Raw genomic sequence first — 311 nt, forward strand, 5'->3', positions numbered from 1 at the left:
ACCTTTATAGGATTTTCAACCTTTGTGAATTTCCAGATGTTTTCATAGGTGAGTCATTGGCAAGTGTACATCACTACACTCCCCTGTGTGAATTGTCTCATAAGTTTAATTTTGAGAGTTAAATTGCAAACAAATCTTTTCTGCATTAGTTACATTCATAGCGTTTCCTCCCAGAATGCAGTCCTGATGAATTATGAGGACAGACTTCCAAAGAAAAATTTTCCCACATTTCATACATTCATAGGGTTTTTCCCCTGCATGAATTCTCTTGATGTCCTTTAGATATGACATGAAAATGAAAGTCTTCCAGA

This window comes from Hipposideros armiger, unplaced genomic scaffold, assembly GCF_001890085.2.
Source record: "Hipposideros armiger isolate ML-2016 unplaced genomic scaffold, ASM189008v1 scaffold_1171, whole genome shotgun sequence".
NCBI lineage: Eukaryota > Metazoa > Chordata > Mammalia > Chiroptera > Hipposideridae > Hipposideros > Hipposideros armiger.